At 35.4% G+C, this 13,599-nt stretch overlaps 1 non-coding gene across 1 annotated transcript; it reads right to left on the bottom strand.

Annotated features, from left to right (window-relative positions):
- Positions 1-13,153: 13,153 nt before the first annotated feature.
- Positions 13,154-13,260, bottom strand: LOC126005688 (U6 spliceosomal RNA). The gene has a single exon (XR_007494728.1). It is a non-coding gene; the product is annotated as a U6 spliceosomal RNA (small nuclear RNA).
- Positions 13,261-13,599: the final 339 nt, after the last annotated feature.

Genomic DNA, 13,599 nt, shown 5'->3' with positions numbered 1-13,599 from the left:
CTGTGTTTTCTCTTTTGTTAATCTTGTGGTATAAGAATTACAGTCTTATAAATCCTGCTTCTATTTTAAAAAACAAAACTAACATTTGCTCCATGGAAACTATTGTCTCTCACCCTCTGTTCTCAAAAGTTATTTGAGATCATCACATATTCCAAACACTGAATACAAAATTATAACTTCATAAAGCTTCTCTTGATTCAAAGACCTTGTAAAATAATGTAAATTTTATTTTATTCACAGTCACCATCGTAACTTCACTGGCCATGCTCAGATAGGTACAATTTTTGTCATTGAATGTTTTTACTTTTATAATAGATTTAAAGGTTTGTGAAGAATATCTTCTACTTTACAGTTATTTTATATAATTGACCAATTTTCTATTTTTTTTCTTTGATGCTTCCTTATGTGACAGGGGTCAAAGCATGTCAGATGGGAACTAGATAACCTGTTGGAAGTTTAGATGTAAATCAATCTTTTCTTCCTTATATTTCTTCATATTTCATACCCAACTGGATGTCAAAATTGTATTTATTTTTGTTTTGGGGGGACCACTTGAAGGTATACAGGGGTTTCTACTGGCTCTGTACTAGAGAATTTATTCCTGATGGTGCTAGGGAACCCTAGGAGCTGGAATCAAACCTATCTCATCCACATACAAGGCAAATGCTCTGCTATTTGTACTATCACTCCAGCACCCCAAATTATATTCTTAATCTCATCCAATTTTTAGACCAATAATCTACTCTACATAAAAGCTATTGTACCATCTAGGAATAATAAAAACATACCAATGATTTTTTTTTCTATTTCCCATATCATGAACCACACTCAAAAGTAGATATGACCATCCCTGTAACATAACTCAAGGACAGAGACAGAGCCATGAGTAAGCATTTGCTTTGCATGCTGTTGCACCCACATATAGTTCCCCCTAAGTTTTCCCAGGGGATGAACTTTGGGCATAAAGTCAGAAGTAAGACCTGAGTACACTCCGGTGTTGTCCAAGACAAAAAAAAAAAAATTAAATTGGAAAAAAAAAAGGAAGAAAGAAAAATAAAAAAAGATGAAACAAAGAAGAAAAAGAAAAGGAAGAAAGAAAAGAAAGAAGAAAGGAAAGATGGAAAGAAAGGAAGGAAGATAGAAAGAGAAAGGGAGGAAGGAGGGAGGAAGGAAAGAAGAAAGAAAGAAAGAAAGAAAGAAAGAAAGAAAGAAAGAAAGAAAGAAAGAAAGAAAGAGAAGAAAGAAAAGAAAAGAAAGAAAGAAAGAAAGAAAGAAAAGAAAGAAAGAAAGAAAGAAGAGAGAGAGAGAGAGAGAGAAGAAAGAAGAAAGAAAGAAAGAAAGGAAGAAAGAAGAAAGAAAGGAAAGAAATAAAGAAAGAAAGAAAAAAGAAAAAGAAAGAAAGAGAAAAAAGAAAGAAAGAGAAAAAGAAAGAAAGAAAGAAAGATAGAAAAGAAAGAAAGAAGAAAGTAAGGAAAGAAAGAAAGAATGAAAGAAAGAAGAAAGAAAGAAAGAAAGAAAGAAAGAAAAGAAAGAAAAGAAAGAAAGAAAGAAAGAAAGAAGAAAAAGAAAGAAAGAAAGAAAGAAAAAGAAAGAAAGAGAAAGAAAGAAAGAAAGAAAGAAAGAAAGAAAGAAAAAGAAAGAAGAGAAAAGAGAAAAGAAAGAAAGAAAGAAAGAAAGAAAGAAAAGAAAGAAGAAAAAGAAGAAAGAAAGAAAGAGAAAGAAAGAAAGAAAGAAAGAAAGAAAGAAGAAAAAAGAAAGAAAGAAAGAAGAAAGAAAGAAAGAAGAAAGAAAGAAAGAAAGAAAGAAAGAAAGAAAGAAAGAAAGAAAGAAAGAAAGAAAGAGAAAGAAACAAAGAAGGAGCTAGATGAACTAGAGGAGACCTGTGGTAACTGTGGGCAGTAGGGTATTGTTGGATAAAGCCTGTGCTAAACTACTGCTTAGAAGAAGATTTCTGGGAAGGCTACCATGCCTGTTTCCTGCAGAACCAACACCAGAAGTCCATCCATGTTCCATCTACTTTCTAACCTTCTCCAGTCAGAACTTCCCCACTTGTCACATGAAATGCTATCATCCCTCTCTGGTCCTCCAAAGAAAAAAGGCAGCTTCAATCAGATTCCTGTCCACGTGATCAAAATCATCATTCTGATTCAAATTTGACAAAACACGAAATGACATACTTGATAATCGAAAGCACAAAAATAGCTCCAAACTTTAGGCTAAGAAGATTAGACATAAAAGAGTTTCAACAGGGCCAGAGTGATGGTACAAGCCGTAGGGAGCTTGCCTTACTCAGGCTGAGAGGATAGGTTCAATCCCCCGACGTCCCATATGGTCGTCCAAGCCAGGAGTGATTTCTGAGCACATAGCCAGGAGTAACCTCTGAGTGTCACCGGGTGTGGCCCAAAAACCAAAACCACAACAGAACAAAAAAAAAAGAGTTTCAACAGACTGTTCTGCACTAATTTGCAGTCAGATAGTGGTCTCTAATAAATATATCAATGGGGGGAAAAAGAAGGAAGGAGGAAACAAGGGGGATAGATAAAATACGAGTTTTACTTACAAATATATATTTCTCACTGCCCATTTAACTTAAACTAAAGCCTGCCATTATTATAGATATTTTCAAGTTTCTATATTATCTACATGCAATAGACTCAATTCCAATGTATGCAGCGTAAGTCCCAGACATCATTTCCTCACTCATTGTTCTCCACTTACATCCCCCCCTCCCAGCGTGAGGCTGGCACTTGTGAATATATTAGACCTTGGTATTACTGTGGGCTAGAGCATTATAAGAACACACTTAAATTCTCAACAGTCATTTTGCATTACTTCTCATTCATGGACTTTGCAAGCTTTCATAAGTAGGCAATACATTTTATGTATTTCATCAATATCTGTATTAAAGTAGAAACTCTTCAGACATTATATTTTAATGTTTTAGAAAAATTTATAAAGATACATAAGTAGGGACCGGAGAGATATCATGGAGGTAAGGCATTTGCCAGGGGTGATTTCTGAGTGTAGAGCCTGAGCGCTGCTGGCTGTGACCCCCCCAAAAAAAAGATACATAAGTATATTACTTGCAGATACAAAGTAATTTTTAAGCGCTGACAAATTACACAATTAAAACCTGAATAAATGATACTTAAAACAAAGTACCAGAGTTATATTAAGTATTATTCTGAAGGGATTGGGGCCACATACGGCTGTGCTCATGGTTTACTTCTGACCATTCTCGGGGGACCATATGGGGTACTGGAGATCTAGCCTGAGTAAGTCAAGAGTAAACAGCCCACCCACTGTAATATTGCTTCAACCAGAATTATATTTTTACTTAGCTTACTCTTCAAGCCCATATTCCCCTGGGAGCAGACATTACACTTGCTTGTCTTGATATTTCTTTGCTTGATTTTTTCCACTTTGGAGAAACCTGCGTTCCTTTTGTACAGTTTCCCTTTCTTTCTCTTCTCTCATACTTCTAAATGATTTTAATAAAAACAGTCTTTATTCACTAAAATAAATAAATAAAGAGATATTTGAAAATTAACAGAAATCATAATAATCCTTATAACTTGAAGATTTCTTTCATTTCCATTAATTATTGAATTTTATATCAGTTCCATTTTTACCAAAGTACTATTTTTGTTTTGTTTTGTTTTTTGTTATTGTTGTTTTGGGCCACACTCAACAATGATCTTACTCTTGGCTCTGTACTCAGGTATTACAGCTGGCTCAGGAGACCATGTAGGATACCAGGACCAAAACCAGGTGCCCTACCTGCTCTCCCTGAAGTTTACTTTAAAGTAAAAAATAGTTTGTGTAATTTATTTGTCTTAGAAATTTCAGAGCTTTTTTCCCCATAAAGTATATCAAATAAACAGGAGAAAAGTACAAGGCATATGTACAAACAGATCCAGGAAGGATTATTCAGACTCAGAAATATGGAATGCAGCTACATCATGTTGAACTAGTTTTCAAAAGAAGAATTTGAAGCTTCCAGAAAAAAAAAACTTAGAAAAAAAACCAAGAAAACATTACCTGATACGAGAGTTAGGAAACCATTTGTAATGCCTTTTATGTATCTATAATTCATATCAGTCAGTGTATACAGGAAAATTAGATAATGATGATTCTATAAGAAACTGGAAGCATCAGAAGATGGTCATATTCAGTGTAAATACTAGCTTGAGAATTTAGCATATAAACCTTACCATAAGCCTATGAGTATTGTATATGTGGCAAATCACCAGACAGAGAAATTTTCTGGGCCTCAGAACTCAATTCACATTCCCAAAACATCTATCTTCATCAAGTATCAACATTGAACAACGTGTTTATTTTAAGAACTATCCAATCTAGCATTAATTTATTAGCACAGAGTAATAAATATACATAGAACATAAGACAATCTAGAGGAAGAGTTAATAATCATAAGTTCTTATAGTCAGAGCAGTGAAATGTCAGCATTCTCATAAGATTACAATTTTCCCTAAATTCCATAACACACATGACAGTTAACTTAATATCAGGCATAATAGAAAACTCCAACAAATCTAACAACTCCCTCATGGCTTCTTGCCACAGCTGCTTGATGGGGAAGAGAGTGTATCAAATTGTTATTCCCAGTTAAGCTCCAGAGAAGCAGACTTGTTTATTTATAGCAAAACAATGCTTCAACAGAAGCACTTAGAATATATTGCCTGCCATTTTTAATATTTATTATGTCATAAGTGACTGATAAAAACTGACAGAAATAAACTGTTAAAGACATAAAGAGATGCAGCTTTGTCAAATTCCTTCTGTGACTCTGGTTAAGAAAGTTATCAGTGACAGCTACTTTAGGGGAAGAAACATTACTGAGTCGAATTTCAAATAATGACAAATTCTATGATAACAGATAACAGAAATCTACTATTTACCATATTCATTTTCTGTTATAAATTTCTACTATAAAGTGTTAAGCAGATAGCACAGTCATTTCTCTCTAGAAAGCATATATGTGAATAGATAAATGGGAAACTAAGTAATCTAAAAGGTGCATAGATCTGCTTCCTTGTGTTGGAACATGTAGAATAATTCTAAATCTGGTGGAAAATTTCCTTTTTTAATTTTCATTTTTTACTATGGCACTGTGACTTGCAAAGTTATTCATACTTGAGTTTTAAGCATCCTATGTTCTAGTAGCAGTTCCACCACTGGTGTTGTCTCTCTGCCAATGACTCCAGTCCCCTCTCCCCACAGCCCCCATCTCCTAGCCTACCTTTTTGACTAGAACATATTGCAGTTTGGTTGTTGCAGTTCAAGTAATTCAGTGCTGTTGACTCTGTGTCTACATATGTAGTTATATCCCTCCTCTACACCACACATATACCAGAGACTCTTGACCTCTTCATTGGTTTCTTTTTCTATCCACCTCAATTTTTTTCTCTCTCTGTCCTCATTCTTATATTCCAGGATTAGTGTGATCAAGTAATTCCATTAGTTAATATGTCACATTTCTTCATTCAGTTATTCTATATAGCACAATATCCTTCATCTTCCTTAAAGAATTCATACATCAATATATTCCCTTCTGAACATTTTTCTTTCATATCTCTGAGCTAGTTTCTCCATGAAATAACCCTCTTCATCTCTCTTTAGTGGAAACAATCAGCTATACTTAACAAAAAATAAATCATGTATAAATTAAACCTATAAGCAATAATTTGTATTTTAATTATTATTCTAGTCTATGTTTGGAAAGAAGTCAAATATAATTAATTAGTTGCTTATTACATGCATTTTTGGTTTGTTTTGCACACCACATCAGCTCTGCTCAGGACTTAAACCTGGCTCTGTGATCTAGGATCGCTCCTAACAGTGCCCAGAAAGCACATGAGATCCAGAGATCAAGTCCAGGTCAGCTGGACACAAGGCGGGTGCCTGATTTAGTATACTCTCTTTGACTCCATATCATCTGCATTTTTATTGCATGCATATTTTACTGCCACAGAGTTTTATAAACTAGGTAAAAGTTGAAAATTTCCAATAAATTCCAATAAAAAGGAAACAACAACATATTTATACACAAATTTCATAAATGATTTTATAGATTTTGATGGGAAATAAACAATGTAAAGAACTAAAAATATTGTGTTAGTATGCAATATCTAAACACCAATTCAAAAAGAATATTCAGACTCATTCTAATTATTTTTCTGCCTAAAACATCTCCAGAGGAGTTGGGATTCAGAATCCCAAATTATCTTTGCATAGAAACAAAGATTTGGAGAGCTTTAAAGATACTACAACAATTAGGGTGCTTGTCTTTTTTTTTTTTTTTTTTTGGTTAGGGTGCTTGTCTTGCCTGTCACAGACCTAGATTTGATTTCTAGCAATTTATATGGTTTCTTTTTTTTTTTTTTTTTTGGTTTCTGGGTCACACCTGGCGGTGCTCAGGGGTTACTCTTGGCTATCTGCTCAGAAATATCTCCTAGCAGGCAAGGGGGACCATATGGGACACCGGGATTTGAACCAACCACCTTTGGTCCTGGATCGACTGCTTGCAAGGCAAACACCGCTGTGCTATCTCTCCGGGCCTAATTTATATAGTTTCTTAAGCCCCTTTCAGGAGTTATTTCTGAACACAGATCTAGGAGTAAGCCCTGCACAACCAGGTGTAGCTCCTAAACAAAACTAAAAATGGTATTAAAAATACTTGTTATGAAAGACTGAGCATGATAAAAGCTAGACTGTTATACGACCAAACAGCCATAAAATATAAGTATGTTTTTGAGTCTCACAGCTATGCTATTGATTGATTATACAGTATTAATATAACAACTAAAGTAATTAAAAAATTATATGCCCCTCAGGTACTCAAACAAAATTTTACATTATAGAAATTTTATTTTTCTTCTTCTAAAGAAGAATGTTTACCATGATAATTTATGTTGTGTGATACTTGCCATGATATTAGTGCACTTGAAAAGAGAGGTCAAGGACCAGATTGGCTGACCCAAGACAGATGAGGGTTCGATCCCCCAACATTCGATATGGTCCACTGAGCCAGGAGCAATCTCTGAGCATAAAGCCAGAAGTAACCTATGAGCACCTCTAAGTGTGGCCCAAAAACAAAAAAAAATAAATATAAAAAATAAATGAAAAGAAAAGAGAAGTCAATGTCTGGGAAATAATTAGTAAATTATTTATTTGTGTTCAAATTGCAAAGCTTCTTACTTTTGCTCAAAAAAAGGACTTTCTACAATTTTAGGAAACATTTGCAAGAAAAAAATTAATATATAAGGTAAATTTCTGTGATTTTTTTCACATATCTATATATGAGCAATGTGGAAAAGGAAAGGAGACAAGGGAGAAGGGGGGAAGGGAGGAAGGAAGGTACCTAAGGTTTGAATCTACAGTTAATTAAGTGACAGAAGTGGAAAATAAATGGACAGACACTTTGACAAAGAAGAAATACAAATGGCCAAAAGACACATGAAAAAATACTCCACATCACTAATCATCAGGGAGATGCAAATCAAACGATGAGATACCACCTCACACCACAGAGAATCGCACACATCACAAAGAATGAGAATAAACAGTGTTGGCGGGATATGGAGAGAAAGGAACTCTTATCCACTGCTGATGGGAATGCCATCTAGTTCAACCTTTATGGAAAGCAATATGGAGGTTCCTCCAAAAACTGGAAATCGAGCTCCCATACGATCCAGCTATACCACTCCTAGGAATATACCCTAGGAACACAAAAATACAATACAAAAACCCCTTCCTTACACCTATATTTATTGCAGCACTATTTACCATAGCAAGATTCTGGAAACAACCAAGATGCCCTTCAACAGACGAATGGTTAAAGAAACTGTGGTACATATACACAATGGAATATTGTGCAGCTGTCAGGAGAGATGAAGTCATGAAATTTTCCTATACATGGATGTACATGGAATCTATTATGCTGAGTGAAATAAGTCAGAGAGAGAAAGAGAGAGAGAAAAACGCAGAATGGTCTCACTCATCTATGGGTTTTAAGAAAAATGAAAGACATTCTTACAATAATAATTTTCAGACACAAAAGGAAAAAGAGCTGGAAGTTACAGCTCACCTCATGAAGCTCACCACAAAGAGTGATGAGTTTAATTAGAGGAATAACTACATTTTGAACTATCCTAATAATGAGAATGTACGAGAGAAATAGAAAGCCTGTCTAGAGTACAGGCGGGGGTTGGGTGGGGAGGAGGGAGATTTGGGACATTGGTGATGGGAATGTTGCACTGGTGATGGGTGGTGTTCTTTACATGACTGAAACCCAAACACAATCCTGTATGTAATCAAGGTGTTTAAATAAAAAATATATAAAAATTACAAAAATTAAAAAAAAGAAGTGGAAAATAAACCCAAGAGGTCTTTGAAATGCTGGTTAAATTATTTTAATTGTAAATACTGGTGTTAATATGCAAAGCTACTGAATTAGTAACACTGAATATAAACTACAAAACATAAATTATAGTCATAATAGATGCCAATGTCAAGCCTTAATCATGATACTGGTTTTTGTTATTTTAACACTTTATTTTTTTTCAGATTTATTCACATAGTTAATAGTATGAGTATATATATATCATCAAAAATTTGTGGAATATTAATATTTTGACATCATCTAAGGAACTCTTAATTAGGTTTTAGTCTCTGAAATGCTTATCTCCTAAAGCAAACAAAATGCCAGAACACTATTATAGCAGAAAGGGTGCTTGTCTTGCATATAGACAACACAGATTGACCTCTAGCACCTCCTCCAAGTAGTAGTGTATTATTCTTTGATCAATTTACAGGATAATTAAGATGTTCCATTAAGTTATATAGGATATAAAATATAAAAATCATAGCAGCCTGTGGGCATATAGCCTAGGCAAAATGAATGTCAGTGGTAGAAAGAGGACATCAGTGAGTATACTGTTGAAATAAAATGGAGTATATTTCCTTGGCCTCCTCAAACACTTATAAACTTCCAAGTTATAATTTGAATCATTTGAATTCTACTCTGTGGTACCTAATATGGAATCCAAGTCTGACTTGGATGCATCCAAATGACCCACTTTGGAACTTATCAAGCCCTTGCTGTCACACCAGTCCCACTAAGTAGCAGTGATGGTCAAGATTCAACAGAGTAAATAGGCTACAACTTAGTTCCTCTTCAGTCTCTGAGGCAATTGCTCACCTCATGATTTCATGCCTATGTAACCTGAACTGGGCTCTTGTCCCTTTTCACAGTCTATTGGAGCTAACAATATAAAGGCTTTTTTTTTTCTCACTTTCACTTACATTTGGAACTTTTAATACTTCATATCCTGAATTCTTATTATCACTACTGAATTTTATTACATTTCTGTGACCTAATCCTCAAGTTTGATGTCAATGGAAGGTGTAAGAACTATGAAAATCTTCTGGAAAGCCTGGGTTATAAAGACTATTGGCATGTCTTAATGATCAAAAAAAGGGCTCTTTCTTCTTTCTTTCTGTATTACTCATGAAAATTCTATTTAATTTTGAGGAAAATAAATATCTCCATATAACTAAAGATTAATCCTGAAAAAAGGATTCATGATGTAGAAGAGAGATTTTGTTTTAATTACCATCTTTATATATACACCCAAAATAAAACTGAAAATATTTAACAAGTAAATGTAAGAAAATTTGTTGGGGAAAAAAATCTACGAAACTACGCCTGCCCAGTGGGGCCTGACTGTGAATAATTGTGAGTGCTGCCTGTGTGTGTCAGTCTACTGTCCTGTTGCGTGAACCCCATGGCAGTGAGCCGAAAAAAGTCTCCAGAAGAGCACAGTCGCTACTACACGGCCATGCACTCTTTCTAAGGAAAGAACACCATCGCAACGAGAAATAAAAATTACACTAAGAACTGTGCTGGATCACTGTCTGGTTTAGGTATCAAGGTGATGTTGGCTTCATAAAAGCTATTTGGAAGTGTTTCTGTTTGTTCAATTTCATGAAAGTGTCTTGCCAGGATTTGTAGTAGTTCCTCTTGGAAAGTTTGATAGAATTCATTAGTGAATCCATCTGGGCCTGGGCTTTTTTGTTTTGGGGCAGACATTTGATTACCGTTTTAATTTCCTCAATAACGATGGGGGTGTTAAAATATGCTACATCCTCTTCCTTCAAATGGAAATTTATCCATTTCTTCCAGGTTCTCATTTTTAATGGAATAGAGTTTCTCAAAGTATTTTCTGATTACCCTTTGAATTTCTGTCTTATCAGTAGTGATCTCTCCTTTTTCATTCCTAATACGAGTTATCAAGTTTCTCTCTCTCTTTCTTTGTTAGTTTTGCCAGTGGTCTGTCAATCTTGTTTATTTTTTCAAAGAACCAACTTCTGCTTTTGTTGATCTTTCAGATTGTTTTTTGGGTTTCCACTTCATTGATTTCTGCTCTCAGCTTTGTTATTTCCTTCTGTCTCCCTATTTTTGGGTCCTTTTCTTGAGCACTCTCTAGTTTTATGAGCTGCATCATTAAGCTACTCAGGTAAGCCCCTTCTTCCTTACTGATGTGTGCTTGCAAAGCTATAAATTTTCCTCTCAGTACTGCTTTTGCTGTGTCCCATAAGTTCTAATAGTTTGTGTCTTTATTATCATTTGTTTCCAGGAACATTTTGATTTCCTTCTTGATTTCATATTGGACCCACTCGTTATTCAGTATGAGGCTGTTTAACTTCCGGGTGTTAAAGTTTTTCTTCTGTGTCCCTTTGGAATTCACAAATAATTTCAGAGCTTTATGGTCAGTGAAGGTAGCCTGCAAAATTTCTATCCTCTTGATATTATGGAGGTATGTTTTATGTGCCAGCATGTAGTCTATCCTGGAGAATTTCCAATGTACATTGGAGAAGAATGTGTATCCAGGTTTCTAGGGATGGAATGTCATATATATATATATATATATATATATATATATATATTTTTTTTATATATATATATCCACTAGGCCTCTTTCTTCCGTTTCTCTTTTCAGGTCTAGTATATTCTTGTTGGGTTTCAGTCTGGTTGACCTATCCAGTGTTGACAAAGCCGTGTTGAGGTCCCCCACAATTATTGTGTTTTTATTGATATTATTTTTCAGATTTGTCGACAATTGTATTAAATATTTTGCTGACCCCTCATTCAGTGCATATATGTTTAGGAGAGTGATTACTTCCTACTCTACATACCCCTTGATTAATATAAAATGTCCATCTTTGTCCCTTACAACCTTTCTGAGTATAAAGTTTGCATTATCTGATATTAGTATGGCCAGTCCAGCTTTTTTATGGGTGTTGTTTGCTTGGATAATTTTTCTCCAGCCTTTTATTTTGAGTCTATATTTGTTCTGACTATTCAGGTGTGTTTCTTGTAGGCAGCAGAAGGTTGGGTTGAGTTTTTTGATCCATTTAGCCACTCTGTGTTTCTTAACTGGTGCATTTAGTCCATTGATGTTGAGAGAAAGAATTGTCCTGGGATTTAATGCCATATTTATATTGAAATTTAGTGTGTCTTTTGGTTAGTCTTGTCTTCAATTAGGTCTTTCAGTTTTTCTCTTAAGACTGGTTTTGAGTCTGTAAAGTTTCTGAGCTGTTTTATGTCTGTGAAACCATGTCTTCTTCCATCGAACCGGAAAGTGAGTTTTGCTGGGTACAGTATTCTAGGTGAAGCATTCATTTCATTCAGTCTTGTCACAATATCCCACCACTGCTTTCTGGCCTTGAGTGTTTCTGGTGAGAGGTCTGCTGTAAATCTCAAGGATGCTCTCTTGTATGTAATTTCCCTTTTTGATCTTGCTGTTTTCAGAATTCTGTCTCTATCTGTGGGATTCGTCATTGTGACTAGGATGTGTCTTGGGATATTTTTTCGGGGTCTCTTTTGGTTGGTACTCTTCAAGCATGCAGGATTTGATCACATATATTCTTTAGTTCTGGAAGTTTCTCTTTAGTGATGTTCTTGACTATTGATCCTTCCTGGAAATTTTCTTCCTGGGTCTCTGGGACTCCAATGATTCTTAAGTTGTTTCTGTTGAGCTTATCATAGATTTCTATTTTCATCTGTTCCCATTCTTGGACTAATTTTTCCATTGTCTGTTCATTTGCTTTAAGTTTTTTTCCAATCTCTCCCGCTGTATGGGATTGTTATTTATCTCATCTTCCACAGCACCAAGTCTATTCTCAGCTTCTGATACCCTGTCCCAGAGCTTATTCATTTTGTGATTCACTTCGTTTACTGAGTTTTTCAGGCCTGTTAGTTGACATGTTATTTCAGTTTGGAGTTTTGCGATTTCTGTCTTCATATTTTCTTGGTTCTTATTATTGTTCTGTTCAACTCAATCCATGGTTTCTTTGAGTTCATTGAGCATCTTCCATATTGCTAGTCTAAAGTCCTTATCTGAGAGGTTGATTAGTTGGTTGGTCATTATCTGATCATCAGAATTGTCATCTTCATTCTCTATTTCTGATGCTGGCCTGCGTTGTTTCCCCATTGTCACACTTGTATTGTGGGTTTTTCTATGTGTTGTGGTGTTTTTCATTGGCTAAATGATGCAGGCAGCTACACTCCTTTGGCTCCGCCCTTTCTGGATGGGTCAACTTGCCTCCAAGGGAGTGGAGTCCTTCGTGGATGAAGCCTCACATAGGATCAAATCTTATGCCCAAGCACGCAGCAGAGAAAACTGTCCAGAGAGAAATGCTGGGCTTCAGTGATCTAGCACAATTCTTAGTGAGATTTTTTTCTTCTTGTTGTGATCGTGTTCTTTCCTTAGAAAGAGTGCATGGCCACATAGCGAAGCAGAGCAACCATGCTCTTCTGCAGCCTCTTTTCAGCCCACTCCCAACAGGTTCACGCAACAGGACAGTAGACAGACACACAGGGCAGCACTCACAATTTTTCACATTCAGGCCCCACTGGGCAGGTGTAGTTTCATGGATTTTCCCACCCTGGTGTCAGAAACAGGGACCTGGCTTCTGCAAAGTACTGCTTATAGCCGGTTTTCATGTTATGGAGCAGTTCCTTGGTGTTCCCGCCCTAGAATTGGCCTCTGGAAGAGTGAGTTTTCTGGAGCCTCTTTTTGGCCCACTCCCAAGAGGTTCATGCAACAGGATAGTAGACAGACACACAAAAAATATGGAATGCTTCACAAATTTGCATGTCATCCTTGCATAGGGGCCATGCTAATCTTCTCTGTATTGTTCCAGTTTTAGTATATGTGCTGCCGAAACGAGCACTTGTTTTGTTTTTAAAACAATTTTACTTAAACCACTCATTTACTGGAGAAGAGCCAAAATAAGTTCTCTTAACAGTGAATGCATGTCTTTGAAAGAACAGTGAGAAAGAAAGGAGTTATATGTAGGTATTTGAACACAAGGCTTACATATGATAAAGTGGCATGAATACAATTAGTTCACAAGTTCTAAACTCTAGTTTTCATTTATAGATCTTATTACCTCTTTTCTAGTTTCCCCCTTTTCAATAAAATAATCATGTGTAAAGATATTTTTGTGTATTTTAATATTACTCATTATATAAATATATTTTTCTTGAGTGGGAGATGTCAAACACACTAT

The sequence above is a fragment of the Suncus etruscus genome, chromosome 3 (assembly GCF_024139225.1).
Source record: "Suncus etruscus isolate mSunEtr1 chromosome 3, mSunEtr1.pri.cur, whole genome shotgun sequence".
Taxonomy (NCBI): domain Eukaryota; kingdom Metazoa; phylum Chordata; class Mammalia; order Eulipotyphla; family Soricidae; genus Suncus; species Suncus etruscus.
This window is presented reverse-complemented; position numbering and strand designations above follow the sequence as displayed.